Source organism: Carassius gibelio, chromosome B15 (genome assembly GCF_023724105.1).
Source record: "Carassius gibelio isolate Cgi1373 ecotype wild population from Czech Republic chromosome B15, carGib1.2-hapl.c, whole genome shotgun sequence".
NCBI lineage: Eukaryota > Metazoa > Chordata > Actinopteri > Cypriniformes > Cyprinidae > Carassius > Carassius gibelio.
In genome coordinates this window covers 21,895,742-21,914,899 of record NC_068410.1, presented here as the reverse complement: position 1 = coordinate 21,914,899, position 19,158 = coordinate 21,895,742, and the positions used below count along the sequence as shown (strand labels likewise).

General features: G+C 37.3%; 2 protein-coding genes across 2 annotated transcripts in view; both read left to right on the top strand.

Annotated features, from left to right (window-relative positions):
• The window catches only part of si:dkey-77f5.3 (uncharacterized protein LOC326903 homolog), a 320,099-nt gene that overhangs the window by 161,956 nt on the left and 138,985 nt on the right, over window positions 1-19,158 (top strand). The gene's annotated exons all lie outside the window — the stretch shown is intronic.
• LOC127972330 (schwannomin-interacting protein 1) overlaps window positions 1-19,158 on the top strand; it is a 211,522-nt gene that overhangs the window by 62,879 nt on the left and 129,485 nt on the right. The window lies entirely within an intron of this gene.

Below are 19,158 nucleotides of genomic sequence, written 5' to 3'. Positions count from 1 at the left end.
AGTTATAGCAAAAAAAAGTCAAAAGAAGAAAGAAATCTGGTATTGTTGTTTATAGATTGACAAGAACAAGCATTATTATTTCTGATTAAATCCGGTGTCCCTTCTCTTATTGAATATTGATACTTCAGCAAAATAAGAAACACTGCTGAGCTTTAAGTTATGAAAGACTGTTAAGAAAATTGAACTCATAAAAAAAAAACCTTTGCAAAAATTTAGACATAAACATCAATAAGCAGCGTATGAATCACAACAATGGTGACAATCCACAAAATAAATAAACAGATGAGTTCTGAACTTCACAAAACATGCTACTAATGCTTAAGACAAAAGCAAAATTATAAGCACATAAGAATTCAAGAAAATAAGTGAACAATTCAGGGGCATAATTTATTCATGCCACAATGCATGCTGGGAGTCATTGATGAGTTTAACCTGCGCTGGTACCCAGCATGCATTGCATCATGAACCTTTTGATTGTCACCATTGTTGAGATTCATATGCTGATTGTTAATGTCTCTCTTTGAGTGTTGCAGACACTGCTGCCCAAAATATTTAAAACTCAAACTGTCATTAAATCCATATGTTCAGATTAGTGGTGGAAATTATGATTCTTTCTAGTGATTCGTTCATTTTCAGTTCGTTCACCAAAATGATTCGTTCAGAATCGTTCACTGATTCGTTCAGTGACCATTTCTTCGTATTACACAAAATAAGCTAGCAGATGGCAAAAAAAAGTGTATTATGTTGTTATGTCTTAAGTCAACGAACGTATTCACTTGTTGCAAAAACTGATCTGGCTTTATTAAAATGTGTGTATAATCGCATTCAAAATATAAAGTCTTATTAAGTTGTTCAGATGAACAAAGCACAAGGTTTTCTTGCCTAAATAGCATTTTAATTGTTTGGTCAGACAGTTTGTATATTATATATTCACATTCATCAATCGTGGATTAAACGTGGAGTTGCTAAATATCAAAACAAGCGTATGTAGTACAGTACCTATAACTGCGCTTTGCATTTTTGCGAGATTGACATGCTAAATGATAGACTGACCCGGTTTACTCTCATTCATTTCGTTCACGAACGAGATAAGCTATTTACCAGTTCATTTCATTCACGAACGACATGTATCCGTTCATTCAGCTCGTTCACGAATGACATGTGTGCCAGTTCAGTCATTTCATTCACGAACGAGATTTACTAAATCATTCAACTCGTGCACGAACGACATGTGCTTTGCCGATTGAGAAACGTGATTGGTAAACGGTTTGCCAGAATATACCCTGACCATCAGGTCAGTCATTTCATTCACGAACGAGATGTATCATTCAACTCGTGCACGAACGACATGTGTGCCAGTTCAGTCATTTCATTCACGAACGATAAGATCTCTAGATCTAGTTCAGATTCATATGAAACTCGTTCATTGAAGGGCGTATTCGTTCACTACATTCAACAAATCAAATACTCTGTCACATCTCATACTCGAAGGCTATTGGCTCGAGGTTGAGTAATTCTTTGACAGGATGAAACAGTTGTTACCCGGTTCACTGAGCTGCGCATGCGCTGCTTATAGCGCCGCGCTGCTGTGGAGGGAGGAACTTCACTGAACGAGAAATATGAGTCAGTGGATTACGTGAACGAGAACGATTCGTTCACCTAAAAGATTCGTTCAAAAAGAACGATTTGTTCACGAACGACACATCACTAGTTCAGATTGTCACATTACTGTTCAAATCTTATAAAATTGAAGAAACAAATAATTGTGTAATTTCAACACCAAATTAATATCTGAGTACTACAGCAACTCTTCAAGTCAGTCTAGCAGATTATGCCTGACAGAAACAGTCATAATTACTTGGCTCTCATTATTGCTGTAACAGATGTACCATAAAGATACAAATACAGCAATGAAACAAAATGTGAAGTACAAAAGTCAAGGGTCAGAAGCCCAACTAAAGCAAACACTGATCTCCACAATGGTGACGTCAAACGAAACAGTAACATTATCATCTAAATCTCTGTAATTCTCAATAAGATATTTTGATCTCTGATCTCTGATCTCTGATCTGATAGAAATAAAGTCAGTCTGGTTAGTAATGAGTGAAGTTGGTAAAGCTGTTTGTTAATTGTTTAAATCTCAGTTGATTTCATCTAATGCTGTGGCTGAAGTCAGTTGTAGTTCATGTGTTTGTCTTGTTTTTTTTTTCTTCAGTGATTCTGCTCGTTAACAAAAGCTGTTCATCAGTGTCTGAATTCACTCATTAGTTTTCATTCTCTCTATCAGGTGGACTATATTAGTAAACTCATGTAGGCTATAGTGAATGAGGGTGTAGGGTGTGATTTGAAACACAGCCGCAGTGTTGACTTTGAACGTTGTTAATTTACGATATATAGCAGCAGGCCGCCTTCTCGAAAATGATGAATATTACCCAGAATGCACTGTTTTAATGAAAAACAGTATGTTACTGTCGAAATTTGGCCGTTTTTTACAGCGATTTTTAACAGTGACTCATCTTACTGGACCTGTCTGCTGCTTTTGACACTATTAATCACCATATTCTCCTGTCCACCCTCAGAAAGGCATCTCTGGAACCGCACTCCTGTGGGTTAAGTCCTACCTCTCTGACAGATCCTTCAGTGTGTCTTGGAGGGGTGATGTTTCATTGCTACTGGGGTTCCTCAAGGCTCAGTACTTGGACCACTTCTCTTCTGTCAGAGCAAGCCACCCAACTTCTTGTCCAAGCGCTTGTTCTCTCCAGACTGGACTATTGTAATGCTCTCCTGACTCATCCTGCATGTACTGTCAAGCCTCTGCAATTGATCCAAAATGCGAGGGTTGTCTTAAATGAGCCAAAAAAAGCTCACATTACTCCTCTCCTCATCAGGTTACACTGGCTACCAGTAGCTGCTGGCATCAAATTCAAGGTACTGATGCTTGCCTACAAGACGACCACTGGCATGGCACCAACTTACCTAAACTCACTGGTTAAATCTTATGTGCCCTCCAGAAGTTTGCGCTCTGCAAGTGAACGACGCCTTGTGGTGCCATCCCAAAGTAGTTCAAAATCACTCTCACTGACCTTTTCCTGGACTGTGCCCAGCTGGTGGAATGACCTCCCAATCTCAATTCGTACAGCTTTACTCATTTTCAAGAAACATCTAAAGACTCATCTTTTTCGCCAGCATTTTACCAACTAATACTAACACTTTTCCTTCTTTTCTTGTCTTTTCATTTATAAAAAAAAAAAAAACACACACACACACAAAAAAAAAACAACACCTGGCTATGTGTTCTGTACTAGACTAACTGAGACTCATGGCACTTGTATACTGTTGTTGTTCTCTTGTTGACCTGACTGCATCTATTGTTCTCATTTGTAAGTCACACATGAACCTAAAGGAATATGACGCCTATCACACACAGCATTCCTATAATAAGCACTATTCAATATTATTCAGCAGCTTTTTACCATTTAGCATATTTACCCTCCCCATCCCCAACTCCACCGTTCGCCAGAGTCAGGACTTGGCTTTCTGATATTCTTTGTTGAATCAGACTCACTTTATCTTGAACGATGTGTTACACTTAAATATCATTAAGTACATTAATGATAGCTGCTTAGTTCTGTCCTGTTACCCTATGGGGTGTGGGGTTTGCTGTTCTCCATGTTCGCTCATGACAGTCTGTATGGATGGCCAGTGAGGTTTTGTCCAGAGCAGAATCATACCACCAAACCAAACTGTATACTAAGCGTCAATCATTTTTATAAGAGCAGATATGTTTGAAATGATGTGAATGACTAAATACAGTGAATCTGGGGACTGTCCTACATTTTTGCTTAGGATATTCTTACAAAGAATATGAATGTGCAAATGAACTCAGGAGAAACTTGTTCAGTTAAAAATTAAACATAATGATAAATGGTAATGGAACAGATAACAGGGCGTGTTTTAGGGATGCTTTTATGAACCAAATAAAAAACAGGCCTCTATGTCGTACATCATATATGCAGACATTATTTAAAACAACAAATACATCATCTGAAAAATAATTATTAAAGTGTGTGCAATGCCTCATGAGGAATAAGTGAGAAAATAACCACTCTCTCATTAATGAAGACAAACAATGACATGCCTGACCAATCACACTGTTAGTGCATTACAGTTGATTTCACACACACACATCTTTATCATCATCATCATCATCATCATCAGTCAACATGGCTTGACTCTGTGTGCAGAGATCAGGATAAAAAGATCAGATCTTTGCTGCCTTTTATCTGTATTATTTGTTGACATTTGCTTTGTTTAACATAATGCTGATAATGCCATAAAGAGCTTAAAGGGATAGTTCACCCAAAAATGAAAATGTGATGTTTATCTGCTTACCCCCAGGTCATCCAAGATGTAGGTGACTTTGTTTTAGAGCCCTGCATTTCAGCCCCACCCCGACTGGAACCGACTTGCCTCAGGCCTGTTTTATGCTTCTCCTTATTTTTATATTTTAGACATCCATCAATTAGTGATGGAAAGAGAAAATTGCAGCGCTTGTGGAAACAACATGAAACCGTGCTACCGCTACTGTCAAGAGGGGCTCAACTGTGTTTATTTTCCCACCAGTAACAGCAGTATGGTGCGTGCCATCAGCGCAGCTGAACAGTTCTGCGTTCAAATGCACACAATAGGCTTAAGCTTGCTGCAAAGCATCGGCAAAAGTAATTACCATAAATGTGATAGAAAGAAATAGTAAGGAGATATTTTAATTATTTACTAATAAACTAGTGATTTCTGAGTCAGTATTGCATGAATTGCTGATCCTGACTCACCATCTCCTCAGACGTGCCTTTAGAGAGAAGTGCATCTTTATGAATTATGATTATAATAAAAGTGTTTTTGTTTTCAATTTGTCTTATTTCATTAAGTAGTCATTTAATGCGTTCTGTAGATATATTTATCATGTCTGTGAGGCATCTATTCACTGAGTTTGTTCATTTTTGTACTCCTGTTAAAAACGAGACGGCAGAAAGCGCATCATGTTTTTTTTCTTTATTTTTTTAAAAGCACAACATTTTGTTGATATTGTTAGTGCACACAAATAAAAGTAGACCCTTTGCATGATTGTTCTTACCTTTATGAGCAAAAATTATGGAATATCCACTGAAAAAAATGCAAGTGATCACGCTGGCACCTCCATGTCCTGCAAAGTGTCTCCGCCCAAACTATTGGAGATAACGCACATTTATCTATGTTAAATCTTTAAATGTTGTTATGTGCTGTTTTATATGTATAGATTTTATTTTAGGCAAGTCCTGATGATCTGAGAATGCTAAATCGATCAAACATAGGCTCACCGTCTGCCACTGGCCGCTTGGTGGTTACTTTAAAAAAAACAAAAACGTATTTAACAAACCAAAAATTCTCCAAACATTTTTCTAAATTAACTAAGCAAAGTGATATACTTTGTTTAGTTTTTTATAACTAACTTTAACTGAACTATTTGAATAGCTGAAACAGTAGTATAAGCTACTTTAGGAAAAGAAAAAAAAAAAAAAAACACGTGCTCTGGCCGGTAGTTCTGATAAGCATTACCACCACCTATCTCTCAAATGGACTATTGACACTCCTAATTGAGATTGTACATAGAGTTTCAATGGTCCATTTGAGAGATAGGTTGTGGTAATGCTCTTATAAGTCTGCAATCAGCCATTAAGCAAGAAGAAGAAGAAGACGCCTCACGCACCTCCTGCTGAGAACACACTCAGGAGAGTAAATACTGTTTAGTTCCTTGCACAGACCCATAATTTTGTGTCTTTTCTCATCAGTGTATTGTCAAGAGCCACAGGGTTTAAAGGGTTAGTTTACCCAAAAATGAAAATTATGTCATTAAAGAGCCAGTAAGATGAAAATTCTAAGCTTCCTATCACTGTTTATAAGTCCTGTACATTAGGTTTAAATCCATCCAAGGTTAAAAAACATTGTCATTTTGTCAAAATATCATTTTAAAATTACCTCAATTCTCAGAGATCCCCAAACGGTTCGCGCGAAGCTGTTCAAAAGATTCAGTTTCCTTAAACCCCACCTTTCGGTAGCATACTGTGTTCTGATTGGTCAACTGACATAGTCAGTTTTGATTGGTTGTTCCGCACACAACTTCACGGTGAACAATGCGTTAGCATCTGTTTGGGGTGAATTATGTCTTATTTCTCTCATCGAGAAGCAAACAGTAAAATAAAAAACTTGAACAGTCAGGGGCGTGGTCACATTAGATATAACGAAGGGAGACATGAAAAACAGACATCGTGTTGTTTACATATGGATTACTTTATCACAGAATATCTGTTTTCGACAGCACTTGTTTAGTTTTAAAGTAGACATGTCAAGCTTTCTATAGATATCTCTCTCATGTCTCTTCGTTGAGTATTCACGGAGTTACACTTCATTTTAATGACGTGTTTGTAAATGAAGATCAGCGCAGACAGGCTGCAGACAGCACACATACTGATAAGACTCTCGGGAGAAAACAAACACATAACTTCATAATCATACTTCGCGTTGTGATTCGGAGATGCTCGTTGGTCTAAATAAAGTTGGTAGTGAACCCTCTTTTATGTCCAAACGCTTTGAAAATCCCACCTTGTACTCACCGAGATTAGAAAAGCAGTCATCAGTGAAATGTTGTGAACACAACAAAAGGGATTTGTTGTATTGCTCTGGTATTGTGGTAAAAATTTATTTTAGCCATTGTTTCTTCTGATCTTCATTCTTTGGGAGTGAAAATAAAACAAACTTGCCTTTACAATTAAAAACACACTGTCTCCTCGACATGATGCTCTCACACCAACCAGAGCGTCTGTGTGTGTGTGGGGGGGGGGCAGGTCAGAGGTCAGTTTCTCCCAAGACAGTAGGCGGAGATTATTATGCAAAGTGTTCCTAGTGACGTACATAGAGATGGGCAAAAGATTTGAAATCTATAACGACTCGTTTCCTCGATTCAGAGTCGACTCCTAACTTTAGAAGCCAATAACTTTATAAATCGTGTACTTTTTGGTTTAATTACTTTGCACATTGTTTACACTGATGGACAGCTACATCATACACTGTAATACAGGTCATTTTTGATTTCCCATCTGTGTGGCTCTTTAATAACTCATCCTCATGTTGTTCCGTAAGACGTAAGACCTCTGTTCATCTTCGGAACACAGTTTAAAGGGATACTCCACCGTGTTTCCATATTAAACTATGTTTTTCCCTTAACTAAGACGAGTTGATACATACCTCTCTCGTCTCATGCACTGAGACGAGAGAGGTATGTATCAACTCGTCTTAGGTAAGGGAAAAACATAGTTTAATATGGAAACACGGTGGAGTATCCCTTTAAGATATTTTAGAGAGCTCTCATTCCCTTCATTGAAAATCTATGTACGGTATACTGTCCATATTCAGAAAGGTAATAAAAACATCTTCAAAGTAGTCCATGTGACATCAGAGGGTCAGTTAGAATTTGTTGAAGCATCGAAAATATATTTTGGTCCAAAAATAGCAAAAACTACGACTTTATTCAGCATTGTCTTCTCTTTCCTCTCCTTTCCTTATTTATTTATTAAGCACTTTTACACAACTTGTCATTGAACAAAGTGCTGTACAAACACATAAGCAATCATAAAAACATATATCATTTACACCACATATAAATAATGAATTAAACCCCTCAGTTTGATAACCTACAAAAGCAACTACTATACCCTATTTAATGCTAGAGCTAGGAGGTCTTCTTTAAGCTTATGTTTAAAAACAGTAAATGTACATTCCAATATGATAGAAAGGGGTAGGTCATTCCAGAGTTTAGGAGCTATCACTACAAAAGCTCGATCTCCACTTCTCCGCTTTGTTCTTGGAGTCGTTAAAACCAGCTGGTCAGCTCTTCTCTGGATGGGCGGAGGATTGCAACGAGTTCTTATCGCAATGTTCACTCGCCCTTGAACAACACGCCCACCAATATCCCATGCAAAGATCCAAGATCTCGTTCATCATTCTGCAGTTATCCGAAGCCGCGTTAAGATGGAATGAAGTGCTGTGGTTCCAAGAGACTGAGGTCACCTAGGCAGTGCAGAATTTCATTAGCCATTTTAAAGAAGCATTTGGGGATCATGTAGATGACCAAAATAATACAAATCTGTCAAGAGGCTCCGGTCCCGTCCGTAGATCTTCCTCCGATATCTCTCCTGTTAAGTCCAGAAGAGGCTCCCGATCTCCTGTTAGGCCCAGAAGAGGCTCCTGAACTATTAGATTTCCTGGTCACATCTCCTCAACTGGTTTTAGCCAGTCCCCTAAATTCGTCGGTCCTACTTGTGCCATCCAGCTCTTCGGCTCTGCCTCTGCCGCCAGCTCCTGAGGCTCATCAGTCTCGCCTCAGGCTTCCCTTCCTCCAGCTCCGGATTGCATGGAGTCCTCTGATGCACTTCGACCCACCAGACCCATTTCACCTATCGGCCTGTCGGCCTATCGGTCGTCGCTCAGCTTCTGCCACGGACTTCTGGGTCTCCGGCTTCGTCTCGACTTTTCGACAGTTTGATAACCTACAAAAGCAACTACTATACCCTATTTAATGCTAGAGCTAGGAGGTCTTCTTTAAGCTTATGTTTAAAAACAGTAAATGTACATTCCAATATGATAGAAAGGGGTAGGTCATTCCAGAGTTTAGGAGCTATCACTACAAAAGCTCGATCTCCACTTCTCCGCTTTGTTCTTGGAGTCGTTAAAACCAGCTGGTCAGCTGACCTCAAGGAGCGTTTTGGTGCATATTTCTCAATAAGATTTGCCAGGTACAGAGAGGTCAAAACAAAGCAGTTTGTGATATCCGGTTTGCGAACGAATCACTCGATGTAACCGGATCTTCTTCAACCAGTTCACCAAATCGAACTGAATTGTTTTAAACTTTATATGTAATTTCACAAATAATTACGTTGTATTTTTTTTTTTTTTTTTTTTTTTAAGTATGGTATTTCTAAATGTGCTGACGGTCATTTATGATAAACAAAAATGTATTTTAATGTAATTTCTACTGAATGCTTGTTTGTCATGTATTCAAATATACTTGTAATCAGACAATTTAATGCAATAAAAATATATGTGACCCTGGACCAAAACAGTCGTAAGCGTCAATTATATTTTATTTATTTATTTTTTAAATTGGAAAATATTTAAAAGATTAATACATCATACATCACTGAATAAATAACCTTTCAATTGATGTATGGTTTGTTAGGAGGTCAATATTTGGCCGAAATACAACTATTTGAAAATCTGGAATATGAGGGTACAAAAAAATTGTAAATGTTAAGAAAATCATCTTTAAAGTTGTCCAAATGAAGTCCTTAGCAATACATATTACTAATAAAAAAATAAAGCTTTGATTTATTTAAGGTAGGAAATTTACAAAATATCTTCATGGAACATGATCTTAATATCTTAACGATTTTTGCTATAAAATAAAAATCCATAATTTTGACCCATACAATGTATTGTTGGTTATTGCTACAAATATACCTGTGCTGCTTAGGACTGCTTTGTGCTCCAGGGTCACATATGAACTTTCAATGTAATATCAAATATCACACTACAGTTAAATATTGTCAGGGACCAGTCAGGCTCTAATCACCCACACCTGTTCATCATCAGTGATCTCATCAAAACACTAAAAAGCACTCACCACAGCCCCAGTTTCTACATCTGAGTAGAGGGGGGATCACTACCAACCCATTTGACCATTATAGCCTTTCGAGCCAACATTAGGAGAAACTGAACAATATGTTACAAAAGCATTTTAATCAAGAGCAGTGAGTGATTTCTTTGTTGTTGCTGTTCGATTAATATAAAGACTGTCACTTTAAGAGAATGCACTGATACAGTGGCCTACGTTCAGCTGGCTATGTCTGCTATAGGATACTTACCAAGACGGGCATTTTGACATAATTTTTGTCTGAATTTGGCCGTTTAAATAAAATACTTCAGAGAGAGCTTATATTTGCGCGCATTCTGAGGCTATGTTTGGAGAATGTTTTTTTTGTTTGCGTGCTTCGGATGAGCGCATGCACAAATCTTCTCACTGCGCGCGCAAGCTCGCGTCCTCTGCCTCTTAAATGTTTAGACTGACAAAGCTTAAATTAGTTTAGTTTAAACAGAGATATCAACTATCAGTACCCGGGTGATGATGGAATAAATGACAGCTCATATTCCAGTTTTACATATTCTCCAAACATGTTGCCTTTAACCAATCACTTATTTAGCTGCTGTCGCATCCCTTGACATGCCATCTCCTTTTCCCTCTTTCTTGTTCTATTTTTAGCCCCCAAGAGCTTTTTTGTCTTATCCATCTTATCCATGAGTTTCAACGACAACGCACTAACGTTACTGCTGCTTACTCAGCTCTGCACCAAACCCGCACCTGAAACCACTGATTACTTACACCGTACTTGTTATTCTGTAAACTATCACTCTGGTTGGATTCACTTACCTCTGCCTCTCGTTACTTTTCTGACAGAAGGCTTGATGCATACTGCTATGAATCCAATGCAGCCCGAAGACATTGCTTTCACAAACACCACTCCCACGCTGGTATTCATCGTAAACACATCGTCTCATGACCATCGCTCTTCTCTGGATGGGCGGAGGATTGCAACGAGTTCTTATCGCAATGTTCACTCGCCCTTGAACAACACGCCCACCAATATCCCATGCAAAGATCCAAGATCTCGTTCATCATTCTGCAGTTATCCGAAGCCGCGTTAAGATGGAATGAAGTGCTGTGGTTCCAAGAGACTGAGGTCACCTAGGCAGTGCAGAATTTCATTAGCCATTTTAAAGAAGTATTTGGGGATCATGTAGATGACCAAAATAATACAAATCTGTCAAGAGGCTCCGGTCCCGTCCGTAGATCTTCCTCCGATATCTCTCCTGTTAAGTCCAGAAGAGGCTCCCGATCTCCTGTTAGGCCCAGAAGAGGCTCCTGAACTATTAGATTTCCTGGTCACATCTCCTCAACTGGTTTTAGCCAGTCCCCTAAATTCGTCGGTCCTACTTGTGCCATCCAGCTCTTCGGCTCTGCCTCTGCCGCCAGCTCCTGAGGCTCATCAGTCTCGCCTCAGGCTTCCCTTCCTCCAGCTCCGGATTGCATGGAGTCCTCTGATGCACTTCGGCCCACCAGACCCATTTCACCTATCGGCCTGTCGGCCTATCGGTCGTCGCTCAGCTTCTGCCACGGACTTCTGGGTCTCCGGCTTCGTCTCGACCCTCCGCCCCTACGGCTTCATCTGGCTCCTCCCTTCCTCCAGTATTCCCTGTTGTCCTCGCTTGCTCCATCGTCGCCCTGGTCAGCCGAATCCCCGGCTCCGCCTCAGGCACACAAACCAGCTGCTTCACCTTGGGCTTCCAGGCCTGCGATGTCGACCTGGTCCATCGATCTCTCTGCTCCACTGGTTCCTCCATGTACCCTAGTTCCGGCTCTGTGGATCGGCCTCGAAATGTTGACCAGTCCTTCAGTCAAAGCTCCCCACTGTCGGCTCCACCATGGTATTGGCCTCTTCAGAACTCTCCTGGATCTCTCCTGGATTGTGTCCTTGTTCTACTGCCCCTAGGATTCCTAAATGTTCACCTGTTACCTGAGTTCCAACGATCTCCCAAGCCTCCCGTGTTTCATCCAAGCTTACTTGATAATTTCTGCACCTGAAAGCGAAAGAGAAGAGTATTAACGAACTGTGACTGTGTGGCATTGACATATCTGCTAAGGACTTACTCACCTGTTTTCAGACTCACATGGAGTGATTTGCACCAATTAATTACTTAAGATTACTTACCCCATACTTTTTATTCTGTAAATAAACACTGTGGTTGGATTCACTTACCTCTGCCTCTCGTTACTATCCTGACAAATATGTAATCAAGTTAAACATGTATGTTAAAAAGCTCATGTTACTCCTCTCCTCATCAGGTTACACTGGCTACCAGTAGCCGCTCGCATCAAATTCAAGGTACTGATGCTTGCCTACAAGACGACCACTGGCACAGCACCAACTTACCTAAACTCACTGGTTAAATCCTATGTGCCCTCCAGAAGTTTGCGCTCTGCAAGTGAACGACGCCTTGTGGTGCCATCCCAAAGAAGGTCAAAATCACTCTCACGGACCTTTTCCTGGACTGTGCCCAGCTGGTGGAATGACCTCCCAATCTCAATTCGTACAGCTCATTTACTCATTTTCAAGAAACATCTAAAGACTCATCTTTTTCCCCTGCACTTATCCAACTAACACTAGCACTTTTCCTTTTCTTGTCTTTTTCATTTAATAAAAAATAAATAAATAAATAAATACCTGGCTATGCGTTCTATACTAGACTAACTTTGAATTGTCATGGCACTTGTATACTGTTGTTCTCTTGTTGACCTGACTGCTTCTATTGTTCTCATTTGTAAGTCACTTTGGATAAAAGCGTCTGCTAAATGATTAAATGTAAATGTAATGTTAGTCAATACATCAAAATAAGTGGACTTTTTTTAAGCACAACAGAATATTCTTCAAATGCAATGCCTTGCAAAGTATTTTAATGTATTTCTTCTTTAATATTATTACAGTGTGCTTTTCAAAAGTGTTAAGAAAGTCATAAAAGTCTCTCACTTTAAGTTACTTAAGTAGCTTTTATTTATCAAGTAGTACAAAATGGCCTGAAGCAAGCACTGGAGGGACATCATCATTTTTCAGTTCCACTTCACAGACCACGAGTGGAAACGAACTTTAGAATGACACAACAGTCATTTATGACCCTCACGATTCAGCAACAACAGCTTAATCTTTGTATCATTTGTCATTTCACTCTTATTAAGTCATTGCACAAATGTAGAACTTTCCAGTTTTAGTTCTCAGTCTGATCAAGTGTTTGCATGTCCTGTTGAACAGAAAAGATTGAAACCAACAATTATAAATTCAATCGGACTTAGCCAGTTCATTTCCACTGGTGTGCTTACCTGTGACTTTTCAATTTTTTTACATTCGGACTGGTTCTATTAGTCCAATTACAAACGGATTATCAGGGTCCATGTAAATGCATCTACTATTTGAAGTCCAATCCAGTTTTAAAGTAATTACACTTAATCTGTTATACTTAATCTTTCTGTCTTAGATACAGTTTTTTGGTCCAATATGTAATATCTCTGTCTTATCCAAATTTAATAAGAGAAAATTGTTGGTCGTCCACATTTTATTAACACAGATAAAGTTTAATCTGGTCTCGTTGAGATATATAGCTGAGTATCATCAGCATAACAATGTTAACTAATACTGTATTTCCTAATAATGTCACCAAGGGGCAACATGTATATTGAAAATAGCTAAGGGCCTAAGACAGATACTTGTAGCACTCAGGTACTTTACACACAATCACACATACACACACACACTGAATCCCATCAGGTCACTGCAGTGTCTCAGGTTCAGATCTCTCAGGACAGCTGTTAGAGTCTGACTCTATGTTTTAATGGTTTGTGGCTCCGCTGCTTCACTGTGATGTTGTTTTAGAGTTACTGGACTGTAAGCGTGTCTGGCTGTGGCCTCATCAGGTTCAGTGAACCATAACATTGGCTGAATGCAGGATCTCTGCTGTGTGTCTTCTAAACGCTTAAATACTGTCCGAGTGAACCGAAGCAGGCCACTTTCCTGTAGAGTTTAGCTCCTACCCTAACTAAACACACCCGAAGCAGCCAATCAAGCTCTTACTAGGCATAATAGAAACTTTGAGGCAGGTGTGATGTGGCAAGTTGGAGCTAAACTCTGCAGGACATCAGCCCTCCAGTACATCCAGCCCTCTTGTCAACTAACCTTTATCACGTGATGAAAACGAGACGAGACATAACATAAATGCTGGTCATGTGACGATGACTATAATTAAATGTATAATGGAATATTGTTTATGAATAAAAATGAGACTACATTCTAAAATGTCTCTTCATTTTTTTGACCAAAACAAAACAAAGCAAAATGTTATAACATTATTGTGTGTCATTTAGTCGTGTTATTATTATTATTTTGCAGTATTTCTGTTTCCTGTGTCTCACTTCAAGGGCCACATCAGGTCACACTGTGCAGACGCAGTTGATGTCACTTCCTCAAGCCTCACTCACTCATTATTTAGAAGACGACATCAAACAAAGTTAGGTCTGACACAGAAAGGGATCGATGTGTGTACTTCTAATATGTTTGGTTGGTAACATAAATGTTGTAAATTCAAATCAGAGAGTCTTCTTGAGTCTATAAGGTAACAATAATATAATAAGATAACCTTGTTTGAAATGGGTTTAGCCAAAAGTAGATTTTGGTTTCGTCTATACTACTAGGTGCTTATACTATATTGACTGGTTTAAATAGAATTGCATCACTAAAAAGACAAAAAAATTTTTTTTTATCACGATTACAGTGACCAAAGTTATCACAGTTATCAGTATGACGGTATTGTTAAAATGTGCTGGAAATGTATGGAAGTAAAATAAAATAATGACAAATGTCTTTGAAACAAAAAAGCTAATCTGTGAAGTGAAAATGGACCGAATATTGCCTGTTGAATATTATACATTGTATTTTAAATAGATTGAATATTTCGGAAGTGAAATCTTGGAGATGAATATGAATTATTGAATCTTTAGTTATGAAAATGTGTTTGAAATGTTGTGAATTGAAGTATTGACTGCTTTAAAAAACAACTATGTTAAATTTCAGCCCCGAAAAATGCAAGCCCTGAAAATACAAGGCATAAAAATCCAAGCACTGTTAATCCAAATCATAATTTTTTCAGTTAGTGTATTTCAACAGGCTTTTTTGTCTCAAAGAAATTTGTCATTATTTTACTTGCATAGAAATGTTCAAAAAGTACTGACACACAAATAGTTTCACCAATTTTTATATTTAAAATCAACAAACAAATAAAATGATTTTATGTTTGCATGAACACTTAAACAATAACATTGATGAAAAAAGATACTTAAGATAGCTTAAGAAATGAGTATCTGCTCCACAAATAATTATAGATACATTATCTTAATTGTTTAAAATGTCAGACACTGCACTCATGCTAACTGTGAATGTAAGTCTCTGTAAAACCACTCACTAGCAGCAGGTGGCGGTGATGGAGCAGCAGAATTACAGCTACTGTACTACTCTAAACAAAACTACTCTGCATGCTTTGCCATGCCATGCCTTATGCTGGATAATATTGATTTATCCTGAGCTGTTTAAATTTTTGAAGGGAATTTTTAAGGCTTATTTAGGGATAATTAAGGTTAGGGATGTTTGAGCATCTGTCGTCATGCGTTAAGAGCATTTATTAAATTAGTAAAGCCAGCTGCTGATGTAGGAAGCACACAAACAAAGGTGCTGCAGCCCTTCACAAACCTGACATTAATCTGATTCCATTCTGTTATTCTCTTAAGTACTGTGTAGGAAAACAAGATTTCATGTAATTCAACATCACTGAGATGTTAAACATGATTTGACTTTACAGTATGTTGCTCAGTTAAGCAGTCCAACACGAACACTTTAGAGACTACATTGGTAAACAAAACATGTCTTCATTTTTTAGTGAAAGAAATTGTTGACTCTGCACTGTTTGTCATTAATATACAAGGGGAGTAATTCATTACTCAAGTGACAGTGTGTACACAGAGTAATATTAGATAGGGCTGTCAAGCAATTCATTTTTTAAAATCTAATTAATTAGATGATACGTAGATTAATTAATCTAATTAATCACACATTTATATGGCCTGAGAAAATCTAATTAGAGCTATTTTTCTTGTTAAATGAGAAAATCCTTAAATAGACATTACAAAAATAAACTTTAGAAATTAATATTTTGCTTCAGCATAGTACAAAATACACATACAATTTTAATGCTTAAATGTGGCAATAATATTGATTGATGAATACTGAAATATTTTTTTTTATGAACTACTGTACCTATTTCCAAATGCAACTTAAAGCTCTATTAGGTGGCAGTAAGTCACTGTCTTAATTAGTGAATCATTAAGTCATTCACTCAAATGATTTGTTCAAACAGCTAATTCATTCAGAAATAAAGCAAGTGACTGCCTTTATGAATTAGTGAATCATTGATTTGATTCATTCAAAACGTATTCATGCAATAATGAATCACTGTTGTGTGTTGATTAGAGACGCTCAACAGTTCTTTTGTGGGTTTGATTGGAATTATTTTAATTTGTGAAACTGAAGTAAAACAGACAAAATTGTGTTTAAATTGTAACAAAATATTAACGCATTGTTTACTAAACTGTACAAAAAAAAATCAATGTCACATTTGTATGGGATGAAATTAGACTCAAAATGATTAACAGATGCACACAAAAATATCAATGTACTACATCAATTTTATACATGTATCTTACGAACCACAAACAAATGCCTTTCAATTTTATTCGGGGTTAAAATATTGTGCATCGATTTGTACACATACAGACATGTTTGCGAATAAAAAAATTCTGTTCTGCATTAATATATCATAAATTGCTCATGCAAAAAGGAATCCATGCATATGTGGATCGGGTGGCACGCTTGCATTAATTGACATCTAGTTCGACTCGTTCTTGTTCGGTTCATTTGGATTTTGAGACTTCATTTTCGCAGTTCTCAGCATTTCACGTTCCAACTAAACTCTATCATATGATATAAATATAAGAATTTATATATATTTGTATTGCATTTGTATTTTCTTCAGAACATCAACACTGAATGAAAATCAAAAGATAAAATCCAGTTTGTACTGCTGTTGTTCTTCATTGCTTTGACCCTCCTATCTCTCTCTGTTTTTCTCTATGTGTAGCTGGCTAGTAGCCAGAGGATCTCTCTCAGACACACAGACACACACACACACACACACACACACACACACACACACATACACACACACAGCTGTCTTCGTCTCTCCCTCACTCACCTTCAGAGTCTGTTCTGCTTTAGAAAGGGACAACATCACACCTACAGTGAGCTCTACACACACACACACACACACACACACACAAATCACCTGTATAGTTTCCTCTCTAATCAATGCAGTCTGCTTGGATTTGCAAAACCCAAAATTAATATAGATTTGTTGTCCGCTTGCACACTAAATTATGCAAAGCAAAGTGTTTTATTTCCTGGTTCTTTGGTTGTTTGTGTGAACGAGGAACATCACCTTTGTACACACGCAGGCTCATTATCACACACTCATTGCGACATCTGTATCTCACTCTTTTCTAAACCTACAATCCACTCCATTGTCTGAAATGTAATGCAACTCTATTAATACACACACATGATGTAAAATTCAACATTCTAGGAACATTGATTTGTAACATTCCAAAAACATAAAAACATCCAGTTTCCCTAATGTTAGTAGAATGTTATTTAAAGGTTAGTGTGATGTTCCAGAAACATTCAATTATTCAAACACCTGCTGTGAACAATCACTGAAAGAAAGAAATAAGAACACAAACTACAACTTTCTCCAGAATCAGCCTTTTATGAACTGAAGATACAATTATTTAAATCTTTCAAGATCTGATTAAACAACTCCACAAACAGCATTACCAGCTTCGGTTTATTACTACTTAGATTGACTTTATTTCTGTTAGATGTCTACATAATTATTGAGAATTAACAGAGGTTTAGATGTTGACCCCTTGTTGAAAATGTCATTTCAAGTCACCATCATGTAGATCAGTGTTTGTTTTAGTTCAGCTCTTGAAATGTAACTTATACTAAGGTACTTCTTTTGCAGGAATTTCAGCTGTTTTCAGAAAACAACATGTCTATTTTATTGACAGAAAAATGACTGCTTTAAAGTAGTTTCAACAACTGAAATGTTATATGAGAAGGAAGTAATAAACTAAAATGTGAAAAAAATAAATTTTTAACACACTTTAATGATTTCTGAAATATGTTATCAATGACAGCATTTATACACTCACAGACATTAGCATTCAACATCAGCATTACAAGTTGTTTCTTTTCACACTGAGTTATTTAAATCTCTTTAATGCAGTCATTTGTCTATCATTAAAACAGACACCTTGAGCTGCTTTATCAATGCAGACAGGTTTTCTAAAAAAAAAAATGCTGTAAAAGAAGCAACTTAACAAAAGTTGAGGGTGAAGAGCCCAACTAAAACTCCATAATGGTGATGTCAAACGAAACATTTTCATCAAAAAGACATCAAAATCTAAATCTTTGTTAATTCTCAATAAGAACTTCTGTAGAAGAGAAGAACCAACGTTTAGAGAACAATCTTATAACTAAATTCTGTTAGCTGGGTTCATACTCATACAAAATATGCACAAATGGTTGGTAACATAACAGGTGAAACAGTCTTCAATATATATTTTATTACTTTACATGTTATTTTTGATTAAGCATGAAGGCAAAATGGTTGGTTTGAAAATATTTGGCCTTTATAAAACGTATTATTATTATATTTTTACTTCTGCTTAAGGGACCTGGAAACAGTAGGTTTTATGATAATTTACAGATGTTTTGACTTTCATAATTAAAATTAGTTTATTTGCAATTTTTTTTTGATAAAAATACACTACAAACAGTAATATTGTGAAATATTATTACAGTTTAAAATAGCTGTTTTCTGTGTGAATCTGTGTTAAAGTGTAATGTATTTCTGTGATGCTCCGCTGTATTTTCAGCATCATTCCTCCAGTCTTCAGTGTCACATGATCTTCAGAAATCAGAATAATATGATGATTTACTGCTCAAGAAACATTTCTGATTATTATCAGTGTTGAACACAGTTGGGCTGCTCAATATTTTGAGGAAACCATCATGCATTTTATTTTTTTTTTGATTCACAGACTAATAGAACATTCAAAAGAACAGCATTTATTTCAAATATAATTATACTGTAACATAATACGTTTGTACTGTCACTTTTGATCAGTTTGCATGAATAAATACATTTATTTAGTTAGTGTACTGTACATTTGTGTTTTGGCCCTAATGTTGGTCTGTGGAGGAGCTTCATGCAGGGATGACGTGTTCAGATGCTGTCTAGTTAGGCAGCTCACTAGGGTTTGGAACAGAGCCTCTGTACTGTCCTTCTTTCAGTGCT